General features: G+C 40.5%; 1 protein-coding gene across 9 annotated transcripts in view; it reads right to left on the bottom strand.

Annotated features, from left to right (window-relative positions):
• Positions 1–22709, bottom strand: part of kcnma1a (potassium large conductance calcium-activated channel, subfamily M, alpha member 1a) — a 131087-nt gene that overhangs the window by 97155 nt on the left and 11223 nt on the right. The window lies entirely within an intron of this gene.

Below are 22709 nucleotides of genomic sequence, written 5' to 3'. Positions count from 1 at the left end.
AGCATTTAGATATACAGCAGATGGATGCCATCACGGCATGATAGCACTGAATGTGTGTGTGTACAAGTGTTAGATAACGACAAAATGTATGCATAGTCGTTCTTGCTGTTTTGCTCATATGGCTCTGTAAGTTAATTGTTCCTCAGGGTAGAGAGCGTAAGACTACTGTTCTCATTCAGGCCTTTCAATGTTCCCCCTCATGTCCGACTGAGTGAGCAGAGTTGCATGGCAGTTCATTGACATGCTTTGCTTGGCACAGTCACTGCATGCAGCTGTTCCTCTGCAGCCATTCATTCACTCCTGATTTGACACAAGCAGGCACTCAGCTTCCCTGTCCTTATGGCACACGAAAGGGTAGATTTCACTGTGTTCTACGGCCTTTGAGGCAACAAAATCCTACAATCACATGCATTACACAAACACATAAAGACGCAGAGTAAAGGTTTGTTTATGTCACCCTCAGGCTCATAAAACCCTGGGGTTAGGCCCAGCAAATGGCGTCCACAGAGAATCCCTGGAATTGCAATAACTTTCAACCATCCCGATGATAGGTCACTGCTCCTTTCCAAGGAAGTAGGCTCGTATTGCAGCAGGGTACACATGTAGCACTTGGAGCGCATTTTACAATGTCCCCCGTCACAGTGATATCTGACAAGTGGCCATCAAAGTAGATTATGTGCTATGTCAACAAAGTGAAATTTGTCTCCCAGTACAGTACACGTCACATCGCTACAGTTTGTTCAGATGACACCACATGACCTGCAAAAACGATGATGCAAATAGAAAGGATTTGCATTTGCAGCTGGTTTGTTTTTGCTTTTACGCCAGCCGCATTTCATTCCAGGAATTGTACGGAATAAAGAAATGCATTCAAAGGTCAGGCCGGGTTGACCAATGTGTGCCTGCATGCAACACAAAAAAAAATAAACCAGACTGAAACTTGAGTATTCCTGCAGTGCTAAAGAGCGTGAGCCCAAGAGAGTGCTCTGTCCATTTCAAGAGGATTGTCTGGTTAAATTGGATTACATTTCATAATGATATGGCATGGACACAGCTGCCATTTTCCTAATTTGATTCGAACCCCATAACAATGCCAATAAACTGGCCCTAAAAAAGCCTGACTTAGTCATAAGATCATTATCTGCTCCTGCCGTTGGGCCTCTCAGTACTGCAGTGGATAATTCAGTTACTTATGCTTTATATACTCATTAAATAACTTAGTGTTAGGGGACTCACAAACTTTTAAAGCACCCACCATGACTGCGATTTGAAGTCACACGAAATCAGCACCTGATTATAAGTGACAGCTACCATTACTGGACGCAGACTGATCTTCCATGAGACAGTGGCTACAATCTGACTCAGAAACAAGTGTTTGAAATGATTCATGTTAAGATCACATTTATTTGGAAAGCTGTAGGAGGTGCGTGCCAGTTGCCCTGACATACGCTGTTTTGCGCAGGTCATTGTTTCCATCTATATCTAAAACAGAGGCGGCGAAATCAAAATTATCACGACTCCTAGAGCCACAATAGCCACATTTATGGGAAATACACTGGGTTTAAATGTACTGGAATTATCCTTTAGGCCAAGAGGTTTCTGCTTTAACTGGAGTTAGAAGTTTTTAAAAAAAAACTGAAAACAGTATGTTAACACTGCAACATTTTGTGCTCAACATACTCATGCAAACAACATCTAAATTATTGAATCAACTTCAAGCTCATATCACAAAACTTTATATGAGATGCTGTTGGCTGGAAGCTGGAGGATATGGTAAGCTGTAAATAGTTAAATGTACATATCCAACTGAATGTGCAGGCTGACGATTAAGATTCTGTCTTCTCCCAGCCACCTTCCACCCACCATCCATACATCTTCGGTATTCACTTGACTACGTAACCAGTATGCGTCTCGCCTGTCACATGCTGCAAATACTCAGCAAAGTGTGTATGCATGCAGGTCACCATGCACATCGGGGTGGGGTGGGGGGTGGGGGTCCTAAGGTTCCACTCTGATTGGCTGCGTGCCTGCTCGATAGTACTCCAGGCATGTTGCGGTGGCGTAGTATGCGCTAGTCTGTGCCCAGCAGTTACTTCTTAGCCAGAGGGCCCCACATATACCCACAGAACACACCACATCACACGTTCACACCACAACTACTGTATGTTGCGCAAGTCACGTCTCACAGTAGCTTAGAGTACCTGTTTCTAGCTGTTCTCGCTACTGTTTCCAGATTTGTTTTCAAGCATGCCGTAAATGCCTTCAGACATTAGTCCTGTCACAGCAGTTTTGTGGTGAGTACTGCTAACTGACAAAAGGCAAACTACAGCTTAGTTTGACATGTACTGTATAGTTATTTCCTCTTAATTATAACAGGGAATTCAAGATGCATGTAAAAAGAAAAAATGTATTTACTCATTTTGTATTTGTTTTTGTATAATATATAGATGTCCATGGACACCAGGTTAATCTGGGAATGAATTCACTGGTACACACCTGAACATGCAGGCTGTAAGAACACATCAAGTAGCATTAATGTGTTATTGGGTGTACATGCGAGCATGTGTGTGGTGGAGGGGAACACATGAATAATGGATGCAGTCACAAACTGATGGTCGGGCAGATCAGAAGAGACAATGTAAACAAGGAATTGCTTCTAGTTCATTTGAGTGGCCGGCGGTGGGCCTAAGCCGAGAGAGAGGGAAGCTCTGAAGCAGCCTGCCATGGGAGAATCCATCTGCCAGCTATATATACACACCTAGTGATGTCAAACTGAGGGGGAGGCAGGCAGTGGGAAAGGGGGAGAGAGGGAGCAGCAGGAGTCTGTAAATGTGTTTATAACCAAACTTAGGAGGGGGCAAAATGATATGGTGAAACAAGTAAAGATTTTTTAATGCGATATCAAGGGGGGTGCTATGCTAATGCACACCTGGTAAACAGGTTGGTAGAAGAAAGTCATTCGTGAAAAGTTACTACTAATGCAAACCAAACATTTTTGACTGCTGCTAGTTCACATTAAAAGTGTTCACCCAGCAAAAGATGGGGTTGTGAAGCAGTCACAGGAAACGCAGTGTATTTGTCAGTGAGATTAGTGCTGACACTTGTTCATCAAAAGCGCTTCTACAAAACAAGACAACAGCCATTTTCAGCATTTTTTGTTAGCAGATGATGAGGGAGCTCTAGGACAAAGAGGACAAGCCACAGTGAACTGTTAGGTGAAGAGCTGCAGGCAACAAGCCACACACTTCACTACTTGCAACATGCGTATGAAATCAGACTACAGTTGCAATTATTATTAACTGACTTCTTTATTCAAAAAGAAAAAAAAAAGAATTTGTGTAATTTTGCTAAAAGGGTAAAGATACAGCAACTGCTCCTCTGTTGTATTTCTGGCAGTGTTTGCTGAATTACTCAACCCCACTAGGTAAGTAAAATTACTATATACTTGCATTGGTTCTTGTTTGATCTACACACCCTGTTTTTTTTTTTAAACTAATTATGCCTGCCCAGTATTTTCTATTCTACTGTTTTCTAAGGACCTTGTTATGTACTGCCTGTCTCACCTGTTTAAATTCTATTTAAAAATATATGTAGTTCATCTTTCTACTTCAAGAAACCTTTTTATAACAAGATGAACACTGTTAATATTAGGATTGTACCAATTAATAGAGTACACAGGGGATGCCTGGTAATAATGAGTGTGTGAGAAAGACGGATAAAATGCAATACAGGAAAGAAGACAGAGAGGGACTGACAGTGAGAAGTCTACAAGACAGAGACAAAGAGAGAGAGGCTACGGGAGATGAAGAAGGACACCCAGTCAAACTAAGATTCAGAGGGAGGCAGGAAGACAGAATGACAAAACAATAAAGCAAAGGGGGACAGAGATAATGACAGAGAGACACAAATTACAAGACATCAACAGAGACAGGACACTGAGCAAACACAGGACAGACAGACAGATAGACAGAGATGTGGAAAACAGTGACAGAGAGACAAAGACACTGCGAGACAGAGAGATAAACAAGTGGGTGAAAGACAGACAGCAAGGCAGATTAGGAGCAAGAGAAATGGGAAGTGAGAGGGAAGGACCGAGAGACAGAGAGAGAGAGACGGAAAGAAAAGACAAGAGAGAGAGACAGAAACATGCCCATGTGACTCCGCTGATCTAACAGGACTTGGCTTTAGCGCAGCTGTTCCTCTGGCTTTCGTCCTCATCGCTGGGGAAAACTCTATTCCAGTGTGAGAGGCTATTTATAGCTTCACCCAGGGAGACATGAAACTAGTGAATCTCATAACACGCTCTGTTCCCCATGTTTGCTATTTTAATGCCGGTACAGTTACCCAGTGTCCCTGGGTTACAGACCTACACTGGGTCACATCAAGAGGGAAGAGGGAGGAAGAAGAGGGAGCCTCTTCACATACTAATGCATGCACATGCATACACAGGCACAAAGCTGAATCTGACAACGCCATGTGGAGAAAAGCTGTTATTTCTGAGTATAGGTCATACCTACTGAACCATATAGAACTAAAGGGGCTAAATGGTTTAGGCTAATTCCCATCAGGCCACGTGACTACAATGTATCTCTACTACAAAGAAATTCCCACAGTCAGTGCCACAAATGTCATTACGATCATATTACCTTAATAATACTGCAAAAAACAGAGGACAAGGTCAAAAAAATGAAGAAGAAGAGTTTGACCTGAGATGATGGGACTTGCTGATCCCGAGGTTACGGGCTTACCTAGGCCGCCATGTGTTTGATTTAGGGATTACACAGGTAGAGCCTGGAATACAATCTGCTCAGAATGGCACCCATACATGTCACCACTACGAACATAATTTCCTGTCACCACACAAATGTCATTTACAGAGGCTGTGTAGCAGCAGAGTAAAGCTGCACATGTGGTATAGCAGATACTATGAATACATTTGCCACATAAAGAGTAATCCAAATTTTACTGAGGAATAAATACTGATTTAGTAGCTATGAGACAGTTTTATGTGCTAAGGGTTTATGTTCAGTGGTTTGGTTTATAAAGAGCAAAATAATTTTTTAAAAAATCAAACGTTTCGGCCCTGTGAGGTCAGTCAAGCCACAAATCCAAACTTATCCAAAGACGGACAAATGCAACATCACAGTGTGACCACTGGTCTCACCAAGGGTACCAAAGCTATCAGTGTCACTGAAAAGGTTGTCCATCTCCAGAATCACATTAGCCCTGTGCTGCCCCTCTGTGCCGGGCCTATTTTGAGCACTGCAGGCCAGAGCAGGATTAGACGATTTGTGGACACTGAACTAAATAGATGACATCCACAATGTCGGCAAACAGGAAGACAAGCCAAACGGTTTACATCTCTCTGCATCTCCGCCGGACAGCACGCCCATCTGCACGAAAGGGCAGGAACTCATTCCTCAAAATGGCTGCACTCCATGTACGCTTTTTGTCCCAACTGTGACGTCTCCTCGGGTGGCGGGGAGAAACAATGAGATAGTGATATGAAAAAGCATAATGTAAGCCTGGCAGCACATGCTGTCTAAGACGTACACTCTTTCATGTCCCTCTGTTCAAACAAAAGGGAACAGAATAAAGGCACATCCGCATTAGTGTTATGTCCCTATGACTGGAGGGAGAGAGAAAGGAAAAAAAAAACTTGAATGTACAGTCCTGTTGATTCATAATGCTGTACTGCACCTCTTCCATTGATACAACATTTCAAGCCTCAGTGGTCCAGGATAAAAATAGATGATGCGGTGAACTGTGGGAGATTGAAAGGTCAGCACTTGTCATCCGTAACGTCTTTGAATTTTATCATCTTAATGTCAGCAGATAATAGACACCCAGTAGCTTAAATGAGGGCATGCTAAAGATGTAGGCTATATAATGAAAGAACGCATCCAAGTTTTTCAACAGAACATTCCTGGTGTAAAAAGCTTAAAGAGAAGAGAAGATGAGCTAATGTACTGGGGTATCTCTATTTCCTCTAGATGCAGTTGTTTGGCAGCTGGAAGCTGTAGGAGCTTTAACAGTGGGGAGAACAAACCAAATGACATAAACTGCTGGTTTCACTTCGTTTACTATGTGGCTGAGCAATAAATGGCATCACAGCAGTTTCAGACCTCAAAAATCAATATCATAATTTTCCTTGCACTCTCCATTACTCTTAGAAACCCTGATACCACATCACTGGAATTTGCACCCAACAATCACCTCTGCTCCTGTCTGTTAAGCCCTAGTAATTCACTCTAAACAAGGTAAGTGGCTGTCAATCAGACTCTGACAGGCAGCTCGTCGCCTCCTCTGCTGATCTTTGCTGTTACTGTATTTGACTGCAAGTACAGATAATTGCCCCTGTAATCACCGCGGAAACTGGACATTAGAAAGATTTATGGCCTCAGACAAACAGACCATGAAAACAAATAAGAGGCAACATAATTATTTTGATGCAGATGTAGAGCACAAATTTAACAAATGACTATGTTGGGGAAACACCATTAATGCAATCATTACATACAACACACAAACACACACACAATCTCACACCTCTTTCCTCCACATGTGCAGAAGCAATTATTGGTCATTTAATTCTTGACAGGTTTAATCTATTTTTTAAACCAATCTAGAGATGGCTTGTTACTATGGTGATACTCACAGGCTCACATTCTTGTTTTCAATGCAAATGAGGTCTGACTTGAAGGGAAATGCTTCAAATGTGTCCATTTAATAAACCAGACAAACGGCTCTCAGTGTGACTGCTGACATGGGAAGAATTTAGATGCAGTGGTTATCGCACCAAGGACGGAAATCACAGTTTACATTCATTATCTGCATAAAAACTCTTTGCTTTTCTGTATAATGAGAACGTTCTTCAAACAGTAAATAAATTACCAAGATGTGTTCTGACCCAGACTATAACCTACAACATTTTTCCAGAGGGGGTTACATACCATTTCATCCTATCAAAAAGTAGGTGAAATGAAAAAAAAAAAAGCCTTTATCGTACTATAGCCATCAGTGGCACAATCACCTGAGGCTTATTTCCACCATTTTGTACAACAGCCCGATGTACTGTACATGTGAATGAGTGTTATTGGATGAATATACAAGTGGAACATTCAAGACATATACGCTTAAAAATGGTCAAAGAAGGTCCTAGAGCTTTTAGACATCAGTAAAAAAGAAAAAGAAAAAAAGAAAAAACATATGTTACTGTCATGTTTGCACTAAATGCTAAATGACGCTCTTGTCCTTATGATGTTCTTGCTGCTTGGAACCACCAACCTCTATCTGTTCAGCTATACCCTGAAGGTTGACTTTATTTTCTATTATTGCTTTAAAAAACTGGACTTTCATTCATTCAAGGGCACTGGGCAATTCTGCGTGTGCGCGTCTGTCTGTGTGTGTGTATACAGTACGCGTGTGTTAAGGGCAATGATTGATTTCTATTTCATCTAGGGCTCGGTTTGTGTCAGCATCGCTTACCACACCTATGAATCAGGAGGTAATAGTGTGCCTCCGAGCTCGCAGCCCGTCTGGACCTCCTAACCACGGAGCCTGTGGCAGAACTCATACGTGCTATAACAGAGCTCCATCAGTGGCAGGACCCACACAAACCAAAAACTGAGGTCATTTTTTAATACAGCATGCCTTTAAACCACATTTCAGCAAGGTAGGCAGCTTTATTATAAGATTTTTTTTTTTAAGTTCATTTTAGAAGAGAATCACTGTAGCATGAGCACCTGCAGCTACTTAATACAATCATTTTTCATTCTTGAAGCTAGTTCAACAATTTGTTCTCCCCTGAGTCTGACACTGGTTCTTGTCTCAGTGCATTTTAATCATGTTGGAAAGTAGACTGAAATAAGAAGAATGTTGAAGTGGGGTTGTATCATTGAGTCATAACCAACATACTAAACACTTTTCTTGGTGGATTACCGCCACTCACTGTCAAGCCTTAACCTTGACTAGTCCTTGAGAGCACTTTTTGCCATTTCAGAAGCCCTCGAAAAACTATGCAACAATTTACTTATTCAAGTACAGTCTACAAAAGGCAAACCTAGCCTTCAACCACATATGAATTACATTCTCCACATACTGCACTGCACTGTTTTAAACAAACTTCCCAGTCTGGATGCTGGACAAAGTGACCTGAAGGGATGTGCTTAAGAATGCTGTCATTAATTTATTTATGTGTCATTTATCAAAAACTTGAATTACTGTAAAGCACATACAACGTACAGTAACTGTGACTTTTAATAAAGTCTAAGCATGATTCCCAAGTGCTGACTGACTCCTCAATTCTGAAAATTAATGACTGCATTAACACCTTCCCTCAAGAGCTGAATCAGCCAATAAAGTCCTCCATAGGTTATGCATAAGGGTCACAACACATTTATTACTTATTTTTACTTATTATTACCTTGTAATCCTTCGGAAAGGCCTTCTTATCACTTGATGTATTCAATATTTCACATGCTTCAATATGTGATAAAACAATTAATGTTATTAATTATGTTGACAGATATGCTATTTGGAATATTACTTTGGATTTGGATTTTCAATTTAAGTGATAATCATCATCTGTGGAGGTCCTGCTATTATTACATATTTTAAGGTTCTTGGTGTTAGTAGTTTATATGAGGACAGAACCAAATTATTTTAATCATTTCCATATTTATCCGCATCAGTAATAATTTTTAAGTTCTATAAATAAGGTTTTTTGAACTCTGTTAATGAACTGGAAGTATGAGCCTTTCTTCTCCACAGGCTTATTTCCTCCACAACCCTCAGTGAATTTAAAAGAGTAGCGGCACAGACAACAACAACCAAAGCAAACAGCTAACAAAAACAGTCTTATCAAGTAGTCACCTGTCTCAGCCCTGATCCCCTATTGCCCTCGGAACACTTTAATGAGCTTTCCTCCTAAATAGAGACAGACGGTGAGCGCTCTGTCAATAAGCGACTCAGCGTACAACAGACAGATGAAAACGGGGGCCCATTACCTTCTGCAGAACAGGCCATTTAGGTGTTTTCCAAGAGCGGAAAACAACCAAGATGGTAGCTATTGCCCTAATTGGCTCCCTGCTGTCTAACCTGCACTGATCAATGACCCTGCTCTATAAAGAGCAACAGACATGACTGGCAGATTAATTTTTTAGCAGTACTGGAAGGCAGTTTTTAGTTACAGGTCAAAATACTGATGATTAAAATTACTATGTTACAATAAATAGGCATACATGAAGTGTAGTCCACAAAGCAAACAAGAAAACAAACAAATCCCAAAGCCCAGGATCACAACAGGTTTCAATGATATGTAGCACAAATAAATGAATTATTATAGCAGTTTTTTTAAAATCATAAGTACCAAGAATCCACCCTTTCTCTACACTACTGACCTCTGAAAATCTTGCAGAACTATGCACTCCAATGCAATTACATTTTTAATACCATCTTAGTTAGGCTTATAATATTATATTTTACTTTAAATTGGTGCCTTATACTAAAAGGTTTTCTTATTAGTTTGTTCACCCCTGTATATATCAAATATACACACAGTGCAGCCACTTAAATATGCACATACACCAACACTGCAAAAAGAAAATTCATGTATGGTTTATTTATCATCAAACCGAGTAGATTCATAATTCCTTAATCTGCTGAATCAATTACTCTCAAGGGGAAAAGAGTTTATGTTCTTTCAGTGAGTCTGCAAATACAACACAAAAGTAAGTGTAACAAGAGATAATGCAGCTTGGCATTTTATTAATATCTCAATGCAAAGGAATAACACCAAATGAAATGTTGTTATGGGGTAATGGCTGTTTGTTTGTTTGTAAGTTTGGATTCATCTCTCTTACTTAATGAATCAGTCGCTCCAGAAAAATGCTGTAACCACAGAACAACAGATGTGTGGGAGATGGTGCATGATGGGATACAGTTCCTGAGCATTGCAGCCCATGCATAAGATATGAATGACTAAGTATGAGCACAGTCTTTCAGCACGCCAGGCTTGCAGCATATATACACAGCAGCATATACTTCGACCAAACATGAGCTCCAATTCATAAAATTACAAAATCTTTTGCAACATGTTAAAGCACAAGTGTGGAAAACACACACCCAGGTTATCTCAGAGAGGATTTTGTCTTGTAAAAGTCCCTTCAGACAGAGCGAGACAAATCTTTTTAAGATGGAACAACACATTTCTTTATACTTAATTTATCTTCCTAGGTGATGCTGCAATTAAAGGCAATGAGCCATCATGTTCCACAGCGACCTTCAGAGCTCCCACATTGCTTAACCTGTCTTCATGACCTTTTGATTCGTCTTCTCCTCCCTAACTATCATCCACCCAAACCACTATTACACACGGTCACACTTGGCTGCCCATAAATCAACCCCTGAGGTACAATTTTAGGTAAACTGGTAAAAACCACACAGGCTCCATCTTCCCATTCTCCTTTTCTTCTCTTTTACCTGTCATCTCTCCTCCTTTATCACTTTCTCTTCAGTCTCCCTCCATTTATTTTCGTTCTCCCCTCTCCTCTCTTTTCCACTCCACTCCACTCCACCGGCTTAAGAGAAGCCTGAAGAGACCATGGAGATTAGGCTCTCTCTGCTTGAGAGACAGGTCTCATTACCTTTATCTTCTCCTGATGCAATAATACCCTCGAAACTCTCACCGATGCCAGCCGACACACAGGACTATATGAATTTATTTAGACAAGCTTAAGCCTCACATTTGATTGTGGAACAATAGCGAAAGAGGTATGGCTTTGAATTTTAATCAACAGTTCCCCTGGTTAATTGTTTGGTAATTGTGAAAAGACTAATCTGGCTGATGGGGAGCATTAAACAAAGCTGGATTTAAATTCTTCCAGTTTCTGACAATGTGTCGATTAGGTCCACAAATTGTATTACACAATATGGGGGTCAACAATGTTATTTGGAAAATGTTCTTGTTAAAGGCGGTTAAAAAAAAAAGGCAGTCATCTGAGCCTAATGATTCAGAGACTTGCCCTTGATTTGAGAACAGCTCAGAGGCTAACAAATGGAAGTGCAAATGATTTTCCTACTCTAGGCTCATTTAATCATTTTAAATTTAGATCTCACGCCTCCCACTGGGGAAAATAAATCAGTTTCCTTCATACAGAATTTGCATGTTTTAACCCTGGAGTTAGGAAGAGGAAACGGGGTGAGGACATGGTGGGATTGTTGTGGCTTGTGTTCTACTATCAGCCCACAACAAGGCCCCCAAGTGTGTTCCACAGGGAAGGTTGTGTTTCTTTACTGTGACCCCAGACAGAGAGGACTTTGACCTCAGCTAACAAGATCCATTAAGAGGAGCCGAAGTCTGGATGAAACATTGCAGCAAGTGTGTGTACGTGTTCTCGAGCCTACAGAGAATCAGTGTAATTATGCAAGATGGCAGCGCAGCAAACCAATCTGTGTGTTTATAGGAAAGGTCATTGCCTTCGGAGGAACACTGGACCGTATTGCACAGCATTAAGCCTCTATGTGATGTCAAGTGTAAAGTGGGCTGCAGGGGAGGACTGAGGCTCTCTCTGCCTAGCTCTGATTGTGTGGAGCTCAACTTCAACAAATCAAATGGTTTTTTTTATTGTAGGATGAAACATCCACAGACAAGGCATACAGAGCTCAGAGGAAACACTCTGTATCCAAGTTGAACCGCATTTGTTTGTGTTCAGCGTTAAGACGAGCATCGGCTCTGGTTCCTGCCTGTTCCTCTAAGTGCCATTGTTGTTATTGTTGTTGTTGCGTTTGGGAATTGAGGAGCTGAGGAAAAGTCTTGCGGGACTGCCTTTCGCCCGAGGTCGAGAGAGGCATTCCTCTCTGTGACGTGGGGGGGAATGGGTAGCAGCAGCATGGGAGAAATCCACCACGCCCCAGAGTCAACAATTTGACCCTCACAGGCTTGGTACAGGCTGCGCTGCTGAATTCAAATAAACAACAGTGAAAATTCAGCACAAAAAAAGGGGGAAATAAAAAGTGTTGTCAGTGCGCGTTAGAGAAAGAGCTGGCAACAGCTTTCACATGGGATGATGTGAAGACTGAATCAGCTCTCCTCTACTGTCCACACAGCGTGCACTTGATCACTGCAGCACTGTACGAACCCAAGGACAAGTCACTGGGGGTGACACACGGAATGTGTTATGGTTGCGTTTGCATGAGAGGAGGATTTACTTTATGAAATTATACTGAGGCAACAATGCAGGGAACAAGGGAGGAGTGTGTGTGCGCGTGCTTGAGAATGAGTGATTCATCACAAGGCAGCTAGAACTCTTCAAAGCTCTCCACTTAAACATGATCACTTACTGTCCCTGCAGATGACAACTACAATGATGTACTTGTAGGTTTTGTTGTGATGTGCGTGGACAGGGATGGGCGGTCGTCACGAGGCTTGACGTCTTGGAATGTGGCCGATGATATACATGGCGGTTGCAAATATATACAGCAACTCCTCTTTTCTGACAAGCGAACATTTATGCATAGGTTTCATGCGAATGACACAATGTTCATTGCGTCATGATGAAGACAGTTTCCGCTTCATCTGGCATTTTGAGACACCGCATAGCTAAGAGCTAGCCTCAGTAATCCACTCATCTAAATGCATTATGCCTGTTGCAGTGAAGTAACCTCCTTTCTCTTCAAATGCAGCAGCGAGGAAATCCACATCACTAATCCCCCAGCCTTAGTGCACTTATTTAAAAAAGGCTCTGGACGGCCACTGTAAGAACATCTTCTTTTTCCTCTTCACTAGTAATAGCCACTGTTAATCAATACAGTTGTAAATGCCTTTTAGTGTTCAGCACCGGGCTCATTTGTCAAAATAAAAGCCGTAGGCGCCCAAGGGACTAATCAAAAGGGATAAAGCAACAGGGAAATTTTCAGCTTGGTAACATGAGAAGGAGTCAGGGAGGGATAGGGAGGGGCACAGCAGTAGTTTGAGCACCATTCAGTGGCAGCTTCAGATTACAACGTAGTATGGAAATTGTAATGTTTTTGAAATTTTTACATTTTATATTTTGCCCATAAAACAATTCAGGTAATATTATAGGATTTAATTTTTATATTTCCATTAAATTCAGAACAAATGTCCAGCGTGTCATTTGGTAATACTATGAACAAATAAAGGAACAGTATAATACCATGTCTCTATACTGAACCACAGATATTATATAAAAAATTGCTGAATCAATAATTTATAAGGAATAATTTCAAACTTCACACACACAACGCAGTGGGATTTTGATGTTTCGTTCAATAATTATCCCGAGCCACCGTATTCATTTTAAAATAAAGCCTTGCAAAATTTAATCAATGGAATTTTGAAATGTTTTATTAATGGATTCAATAAAAAAATAAAATATACAAATGTATCCACAGAAATCTGCTACAAGTCAATCGAGAGAAATCTGGCGAATGTGTGTACAGCACAGGCAAGGATGAGATCATGATGGACAAACGTCGCTCTCATAAGAGCAGTCCATCGCTCATTGCTTGTCGCTTAGCAACAGAGACCTGGCGGGCAGACAGTAGGTGTGTGAGACAGCATGTGTGGGAGGGGAGGATTGGAGGAGGGGGGTAGAGAGAGGGACAGAACAGGAAGGAAAAAAAAAGACACACACAGAGGCAGGCTGAGAGAGAAAGACAGAGAGGAGATGTGATGCAAGGCGCAGTGTGGGAGTGATGCAGCCAGCGTCAATACATGATTGTGTGGAGTAATCAGAAAAGTGATTATTCAACTATTTGAAAAGTATCAGATATAAGCACCGGTATGTCATATTCATATTTCTTGGCCTTAATGTCTAATTAATTACCCGCATTTGTCTAAATCCACATCATTTCATTCATAAGCAGAAATTAATAGCACCATATAAGTCAACTGTAAATTTAGGTCTAATTAAACAACAGTTTACAAGGTTTGCATTGATCACATTTACATAATTTGTTCAATAATTACCATCAGAAGGACATGTATGAAGGTAAATGATAAGAAACGTCTTTTTTGCACCACAGCAGAGGATAAGTAAAAATTAATATACTACCTCTACACAAGTTCTATTACTTCCCAAGTTAGTTGTAACATGAAAGCCGTTTTGTTGTTGTCCTAAATTTTATTTTTTATTTTTTTCCCCCACCGTTGGCCATTCTGCTGTTTACACTGGTGCGTGCACACAATCACAGCACTGACAGAAGTGAAGGTAAAATATAACACCACAGTACTGTAACTCAAAACACTGGTAAGTAAATGCACCATCAGTCTGTTGACCAGATTACGTTTACTCCAATATCAACCTTAAAATAATCTGGTTAAGGAGTTTGCATGACAGCTGCAATAGTCAGGACAGTAGCTTTAATCTTGTTATCATCAAATTATAGTGGCACGTAAATGTGCTGCGTGTGTTGTTATTGTCAGCCTGTCCACAGTGTTTCACCACCTCCCACCCAATAATCCAATCTTCATCTCTGTGACCCTGAAATTCAGAGAAATAAGCGAGTCTGGGAAACGAACGAACACTTTAACTTGTGTAAAAGGCCACTTGACAATGTGAAATGGTATGACATTTAAAGACTTCCACCTCTGCATGAGCCCATGCATAGCTAACACCTGATCTTTTTTCTGCTGCCGTTCTGACCTCCTGTATTAACTGTCTTTCTTTTTTTTTCTACCTTTTCAATAACGGAAAATGAACAGTTGAAATCCATCCAAATCCAAGAGAATCGGCTATAACTCATCTCTAAAAAGTAGACAATAATACTGTTTTGAGACACTGAGTTTGAGCAGTTCATGTTAATTTGAAATGAAAAACAGCCAGTGTTTCTCAATCTAACATATATTCTTGTGAGCTGATCAACAACTGAAACTGAGGAGCAGTTTTGCCATTTAAGAACTGAACTGGGAAGCAAAAGCAGCACAAAGCATCTTCCCAATATGACCAGTGCAAAATCTGTGCCCAAAGTGTGACAAATGGCTGTGCACTGATTTATGAAGAGGAGAACTGGACACAGGAAGATAGAGAAAGGGTTCTATGGGAAAATGCACAAATCCTGGTACACATCTTCTAATCTCTGCACATTTTAAATACCAAGATTTTTTTCTGACACATTTATCAAGGTTACACAGTTCTAATCTTTTATTTCCACATTAAAGGTTCAGCACTAGGCAAAGGAAGGGCGTTCTAATAATGCAGGTGGCAAAATACCAAAATACCATCACATTATTTTTAGCTGGGTAGAGGGTGAAAAATAGTCCAAGTGCAACCTTGGTGCACACTCAATCCTCACAGCCTGGGCTTTACAAGACATATATTCTCCTGCATTGGTCTAATGTCACCAACAGCAGCCAAGTATCAAGGAAATGTCAATGACATGGGTAGAGTTGCGCTAGGGTGGCTTAAGAATGCTACAGTTCGTATTGAGCTTTAAAGTGATCATACTTGATGACACCACTGTGACTGACCAACATGTGCTATACCTCTTGAGCCACTATAAAGCCACCACATGCTTCACGTGCTGCATCATTCACGCTTAGGGTCTTTCAGGTTTTGATCTCTTAAAACTTGCTGTCAGTCAAAATTCAGTCCTGAGCTTTTCACATAGCAGGATCTGCTTGCGAAGCACTATACACTAGATATACAATATTCATGGTCTCAAATTATTATTGGAGATATTTCCAATGACATTTGTTTCAAATAGCATGGCAGATTCAATTTTGAGGCAGCATCTGCCAATCGATCAGCACAGCACGGCTAAATACTCCCAAGAAAACTAGCCTAACAGGAGTTGCTCTCTCGACCAACTTGCTGATGGAAAATATCCAAGGGACCTCTATAATGGACCCAACTGACAGCACTCTAATTCAATCACGTGTGTTGCAGTTGCAACTAAGCTGCCTCCAAATACCACCATCTATTTTAAACCCTCTTCAACAATGACCGACCACGAAGACTCCAGTATGCCTGAAAAAACATTACGCAAAAGGAAAGAAACCAAACACCTGAGTCTCCCTCTCTGTCTAGTATGTGTAAATGTGTATTTGTGTGTGCATGTATGTGTAGGAACCATGCCTCAGCATACCATAGAGATACATTTTTGTGGTTGTCCTATTACACATAGCTGAGTGCAACACTCTATCAGACAGCGCAATGGGAAAACCAGTGTGATGCTACACAGAGATTGTTCACAAAATATATTCATATAATAGATACAGTAGACATGGTTCATTACCTTGTGTGCAGTATGCTGTATATAGTACATCAAAAATAGCAAAGCTACAGCCCAACCATTTTTTTTTTTGTACTTTCACACATTTCAAACACCCCAAGCACAGAATTATCTCAACATATGTTCTTATCTTTCCCCACAAATAAACATGTAAGAAAGAAATAGGAGACATATTTTGTTGGGAGCACAGCAATAAGAAATAACATTGAGGTTATTACTTTTCCTGCTTAATCAGAGCACGCTGGTGCCCTACAGCTGTTGTTTACTATTACAGCGGGATTAGGGCCAAGTTTTACTGGATAGTTGCAGGAGATAGCACTGATCGCATGGTTGTTCCCAGAATGCCTGGGTCTCTTAGATCATTTCCTGCAGTGAGTGTCGCACTAAAGCGGACAAAGGTGCTCTCTTCCTTTTGCTCTCTAGCCACAAGACTAGAAAGTACAGGTAGGAATAATGTCAGTAATTACCGCTTAGACTGCATTTTTTCCCCTGTTGCAACAAAAGTATTCTTTTTGTGTAATACATAAATGACCAGGCTTCCAAACAACTAAAAGTAAATATTGTGGCCTTAGGATCATGAGCGCTATAAATGTATAATGCCATGTATATTGTGAAAAACAGCTTGAGGGATTTTTCCTTATTGATTTATGAATATCAGGGTAAAGAATGCCACCTCCCAGCTAAGTCTCGATCCCATCAATAATGCAGCTACAGTATCTGTGTCCACACAACAAACGAACAACACACTGGCTTCTCCATTATTCATGAGGGATTCCACCTGTAGTACCTCAGCTGTATTATATGAGTCCCATAGGAAGATTTGCAGGAGCTCCGAGCAAGCCATTAAATACACTATTTGTGGTGATTCTACACTGATATTATGATGTTCTACCAATAGAGCTAACACACTGTAGTACTGTAGTTGAGACAAGGTAAGTCCTCAGTATAACTGTGATGGGGAAAAATCATCACAGTCCATAACTGAGGACTTAATGATTACCACTCTGGAAGCATAATGACTTATAAATACACAATTATGGAATTACCACAAAAAAACCTACACATAGTTTTGAGCAAAAACACAGAGTTAATAAAGAATGTAATTTCAAGCCATTTTCTAGTTTAAACAATATCTGGTACAAACAAGAGCAGAGTCACCTTTAAAACTATAGGGAGCTCCCAGCTGTTCTTTGTTGTTTTGTTTTCCCAGAACAGAGAGGAGGACAGAAAGCATCTAGCCCCGGCAGTAACTGGAATGGGAAAACAACAAAAAAAAAAACTGCAATTTGCCTCTGAACGCTGTTGACGCACAGACAGAGACGACTTCTGAGCACCAAACCCTTTGGTTGGAAATATTTAATTGTCTTGTTTTCTCCCTCGTTTCAAAAATCCCAAAAGGCAAACTGCAGTTAAGGGCCATAGGTGTGCACGTAGAAGTGGATGTGAAAATATAATTCTAATATATTTTGGCATGCAAGAACAATGCTTGGGAAATTTGAACTCAAAACATAAAAAAATTATTTGACTATTAAACCTACAAATCGGCATTCTCCTGGGTAAGTCCTTTAACAAGGTAGGGCCATTACTTTCCCTGTGTCACAAAAAATGAACCTTGCTCCTTTATGAACCAGAAACCAAAAGGTCATGGCCTTCCAGGAGGTAAAAGTTAGGTCAGACTTTACAACACAAAGCCAGAAATACTACAGACTGACACTATATACAGTATTTATAAGTGCGCCATTGTATGCATGTGAAAGCAAGCATTTACTCCACTAATGGAGCTGCGCCATGTAAGCTGAGGTTATAATACGCAATAATATTTAGTTCAACATTTTGGGAGTATGTTTATTTGATTTCAGGACAAGTAACCTGGGGTCTCAGCTGGTTGCTTGCAATTTGTCACTTTTACACTTTGATTTTTGTATGGATTAAACAGTTAAGATATGTTTTAACTGGTAAGGTGCAAACCGATTCTGTCACCTTCGGACAGAGCCAGACAAGCAATTTCCCCTGCATCAAGTCTCTGGGCAGGAGCTTCATTTTTACTATACAGACATGACAACAGTATCAGCCCATTAATCTCATCTAACTCTTGGCAAGAAAGCATATTCTCCAAAAACTTATCCTTTAAAACTGACTACTCTCTGGACCCCCGGTTTATTTGATTCCAGCACCACCTCCTTTCAAACTGTCCTGCCTTGAATCTGTATACACATACTGAGACACAGAGGTTGCACAGAAAAGTAAACTACCACCTGTGTGGCATGAACAGCCTAAATGTCAGACTTCTAATGCTTTTAATGGTGTGTGTGTGTGTGTGTGTGTGTGTGTGTGTGTGTGTGTGTGTCTGTGTGTGTGTGTGTGTGTGTGATTGTGTGGGGTTTGGTGAAGATGTCTGTGTCTGTGTTAGTGTGTGTGTGTATGTGTGTGTGCTATATTACGTGTGAATAAAAACAGCAGGGCCAAGGCTGGCCCAGAGACAGCAGTAAATCACATTATGCATTGCAATCTCTATATATCACAGCCACTGCCGCTCTGCCCACTGCTGTTCCAAGTCTCCTCTCCGTATTTCACTACTCTGCAAAGACTGATGAAAAGTCAAGACATCACCGGATAAGACTGATGAATTCATAATATTTTGGATAATTAAATGTTTTTGTGTGAAAATGTCCTTATCTAAAGTAGCTGCAGTGTAACAAAGAAGCTCTCTTTCTCTGTGTTATTGGACCGGAGTGTGGAAATGGACGTAATGACTAGACTCTGGAAGGCTGAACAAGGATAAGAAAGATCCTCTTTATCTATTTATAACAAGGAGATGTATTTCCTGACTTGCGTGTCTTTGTTCTTATCGCCTAGCATGCATTTTTAAATCACATAAAGCCTGTATTTCTCACACCCACATGCACCCCTCGCCAAGAATGGGCTGCTTTGATCGACAGGGAGCATGGCAGTGATGGTCAGAGGCTGCGCGTCAGAGTAATTACAGAGCAGCCATCTTAGCAGGATGGAGCTAGTCCCACAGGAAGAGGAAACAGCAGCAGTGAAGCTTGCATAGGTAGGGTTTCACCTCAAAAGACACCCCGCCTCTGTTCTGCTCACCGGCCTGTCATGTGAGAACATGCAGACGGCTAATTTCTCCTTTGACCCTTGTCAACTTTGACCCTTATCCCTTTTGAGACAGGTGAAAGGCTCCTTCTCCAAGTCACAGAAATAATCCATTTCTGATCCCCTGAGCAGGGGTCAAATTCCTAAAGTGGAAGGGTAAATCCCTACCAAATAAATGGGAAGAGGGCAATTAATGCTCTCATAAATTGACAAAAACTGACAGTTGACAATAACATCTGTTTACTCCCTTCCTACTGTTCAACTTTCTCCCTTTCAACCCTATCTTGTCATAATCTTTAATTCTGAGTGACTGGTGATGGCAAGTCTTTTCTGGTGTTTTAACAATGCTTAACAAGTTTCCACATGTCATTTGTGATATCACTTATGATCCATCCCCACTGTGTGTATATCCCTGAGGCCTAGAGGGCCAAATGAACAACGAGGGATCCCCAGAAGAGACCGGTTTTGCCTGGCTACCAAATTCACAGACTGTGGCTTCTTTGGGGGAACATAAGAGAGACCTGAAGGATAATGACACATGAAGACACTTTAAGACAGGAGAAAGGGAGAGAGTAAGATGAAGAGAGTGATGTGGGCAATGAAAGGGAAAAAGATAAATTGTAGACAGAGGGAAAATACTAACATATGGAAACTAAAACAGATTAAAAAAAAACAAGGATATTAAGTCAGCAAGGGGGGAAATTAAAAAGAATAGGCTGATAGAGAGGAGGAAGATAAAAGCCTATGGCTTTCTGAACACTTTCCAGCATACTTCCGTTGCTCATGTTCACTTGAGACAACGTGCAATAGATCAGCTGCTAAGCTCAGCGGTCTCCTATTCCAGCCCCTTTCAGAGATCAGAGAACAGGGCAGCAAAACTAAAAACAATACCCACCTCTGTCCATCAGTACTGACCTTCTCCATCATTCACTCAATCAGGATATCAATCATTAAGCACAGTAGACAAGTAAAGTTCTTAGATGTTTATGCTTCCCAGAAATGCACAGGATCAGCTGTAATAGGAAGCGTGGCAAGGTTATGGGAGCAGATGAATAATGTACAGAAATGTAATTCGTATAACAAGAAAGACAAAAATATGAGAAGAAAAATATAAGATCAAATCATGTTATGTATTTGCTGTTGTCAAAAAATAAATTGTTCTGTCACTACCTCTCTATGGAGTCTGCCATACCCATACTGGATTCAAATGCACAAGGGATTCACAAAAAACTATGCATACATGTAATCCATATAGTTCACTCGCCTACAGCCACATCAGAGCTGTACTAAGTTACGGTTAGTGCAAAAAAAAAAAAAAAAAAACATTTTCTACTGCTGCTGCTAGATATTAAAACTCATGAAACACATGGTGGCTTTTATTGTGAGGCAGTCACATGAAATGCAATTTGTTTGTCACTGAAATTATGGCTGACAATGACATCAACAGATTTCAAGCCAGGAAATCTCAGAATCTTTATTTACAGTCAGTCTGAATCTATTTGGCACTGGTGGAAAGCTGAATTTAAACTTCCCCCTTTATACATTTTTCTTTCTATCTTTTTTTTCCATCCCAAAATCCAACCATCTCACCAAATCTATTACTGGCAGTCACAATTACTGAGCAGAAATGATTTGAGAGAAGGATTTTTTTTGTTTTCTTCTCCCTTTTGTCAGGACATAACAAATTACTGCACTTAAGAGTGTGTCTCTGTGCGTTAATGTCATTTTTAAAGTCTCAATTAAAGGTCTGTGTGGGATAGTTCTTTCAGTCCCACACACACCCACTCCCTCAAGATTTCAGACCATTACTGCCTGTTCCTGCAGATGTGCCAACCCACTCCTGTCGGCAAAAAACTGTTTTTATTCAAAATCTCTTAGCCCTGTGCTGCAGGGAAAACAAAGCAATTTAGTCCTTATGGATTCTTTCAGTGGAATGTTTTTACAGTTACTCAAGTGTTTAACAAGCCACCTTTAGAGGACATGCTGATGTAAATGCACACCACATATATCTATATCATCAGTATAATAATACCAAAAATATGTCTGCAGTAGTGTAGAAACAGCTTTCTTCTTTGGTCCACCAGAGATCAGTCACAGGTTTATTTTTCAACTTTTAACTGTAAAACATAACAATCTTCCATTATGAAATTTAAGGGTTTCTTCAATTTGCCAAAAATAATCAGTTAGTCCTAAACACTGAGGCCTTTTCTCTTGAAATGGCTTGGCCAACTATGTTTTCTAGTGGGCATGGTAAAAAGAATTCTTGGCTTCATTCTGTTTTTTACATGCTGCACTCACACACAACAGTAAGATTTTCTCTGACTCTTTTCTCTGAATTATTTTAACGGATTGATTTCTGCAGGACAAAATCTTCAGTTACACAAGAAATTTTACATCCATGGCATTTACTGAATTGAAACACATTTACGTTCTCCAAAGAATGAACCCTTTCGGCTCTGAGCACTCACGACCTTCTTCCCAGTGGTACCCCTTAGGCCAAAACGTCAACTTTGCACATAATGCAATCTAATATGCATAATCTAATAAGAAGATTGCCATGAAATTTGCTGAGCCAGTGCTCCCAGGGGGATAAACCCTTTCCTTTATCCCCACCTTATGACAAACCTTACATTTTTAGCCCCACTACTGGTTCATGTCTAAGAATAACACTATCTTTAGTATGTTTGTTGCATGCAACACTTGCACTTGCACAGAACTTTGAACTTTCTGTCAGTCTGCCTTATGTTTGATAATTCTAACTCAGTGTAATTCTATTCTGCCATCATACATTGGATTTCAAGAGGAGAATGCTGTGTTGTGATGATATACTGAGTGTGCAAGGCATGAAGAAAAACCTTACTTTGATCTTACACCAGTTTTCCACCAGATGCTGCACTACCAGCTCCTTATCATGGACTGTGCAACACACAGGGATATTCAGATAGTCCTGCCATGCACCACCACCACTCCACTGCTGCTAGATTAGCAACCTGTTCACATCCCCGCTTAGTTTCAACGCAACCAATTAAACTCTGCTTTTGAGATGCAATGACTCCGACTCCTTGTTCACTCCCTGAGCGCTACTTAAAGACCTGGGAGCTGCTGTATGAGATTGGAGTTGTATCGAGCTGAAATTTTCATGTCTATTGCTACAGAACGATGTAAGTCCATAAAGTAAAGATATAACATTAGTGGCACATGCAGTTGAATTCAATTTTTCTTCCCATTCAATCAATTTGAACATTGAAACCTTATGAAAACTGCTTGTAAGTGTATTTATAGAGAAATTTACTTTAATATCACTAAAGAATATGAGCCAATCTTCTCTATTAAAGCCAGCTTACTTTTCC

This window comes from Lates calcarifer, linkage group LG16_LG22 (assembly GCF_001640805.2).
Source record: "Lates calcarifer isolate ASB-BC8 linkage group LG16_LG22, TLL_Latcal_v3, whole genome shotgun sequence".
Taxonomy (NCBI): domain Eukaryota; kingdom Metazoa; phylum Chordata; class Actinopteri; family Centropomidae; genus Lates; species Lates calcarifer.
Note: the sequence above shows the minus strand (reverse complement) of the source record. Positions and strands in the feature narration are given on the sequence as shown.